Raw genomic sequence first — 891 nt, 5'->3', positions numbered from 1 at the left:
CGGGGTTCCCCTTTTTGAGGGGGGGTCTCCCCTCCGTGACCCCCCCTAACCCAGGCGCGCCCCCTCCTGCAGTAATGACGTCACCCCCACAGGGGATGGGGGGTCCCCAACCCCCCCCAAATTGTGGGGGTCGTGGGGGCGGGGGGGGGCCGGGGTTCCCCTTTTTGAGGGGGGGTCTCCCCTCCGTGACCCCCCCTAACCCAGGCGCGCCCCCTCCTGCAGTAATGACGTCACCCCCACAGGGGATGGGGGGTCCCCAACCCCCCCCAAATTCGGGGCTCAGGACCCCTCCCCACATTGGGGACCACCAGGACCCCCCAGTTTTGGGGGTCTCCCCAATTTTGGGGCCAGTTGTGACTTTTGGAGCCCAAATAAATGGGATTTTGTCCAAAGCAGGCGAGAAGGAGCCTGGGGGAGGGGACACACGCGGGGACAGGCTTTGGGGACACCCCTGGGTGACAATGGGGGGGGGTCACTGGCTCTCCGTGTCACCTGTCCCCGTCACCTGTCCCCGTGTCACCTGTCCGTGTATCTGTCTGTCCATGTGTCTGTGTCACCTCTGTGTCACCTGTCCATGTGTCTGTCCGCCATGTCACCTGTCCTTGTCACCTGTCCATGACCATCTGTCAATGTCACCTGTCCGTGTGTCCACCTGTCCATCTCATCTGTCCCTGTATCTGTCTGTCCCCTGTCCCCATCCCCTGTCCCCTGTCCCTGTCATTGTCCCCTGTCCCTGTCCCTGTCCCCATCCCCTGTCCCTGTGTCACCTGTCCCCGTGTCACCTGTCCCCGTGTCACCTGTCCGTGTCACTTGTCCCTGTCACCTGTCCATGACCAGCTGTCAATGTCACCTTTCCATGTCACCTGTGTGTCTGTCTGTCCCCATCCCCTG

This window comes from Onychostruthus taczanowskii, unplaced genomic scaffold, assembly GCF_017590055.1.
Source record: "Onychostruthus taczanowskii isolate IOZ18803 unplaced genomic scaffold, ASM1759005v1 scaffold491, whole genome shotgun sequence".
NCBI classification, from domain to species: domain Eukaryota; kingdom Metazoa; phylum Chordata; class Aves; order Passeriformes; family Passeridae; genus Onychostruthus; species Onychostruthus taczanowskii.
This window is presented reverse-complemented; position numbering follows the sequence as displayed.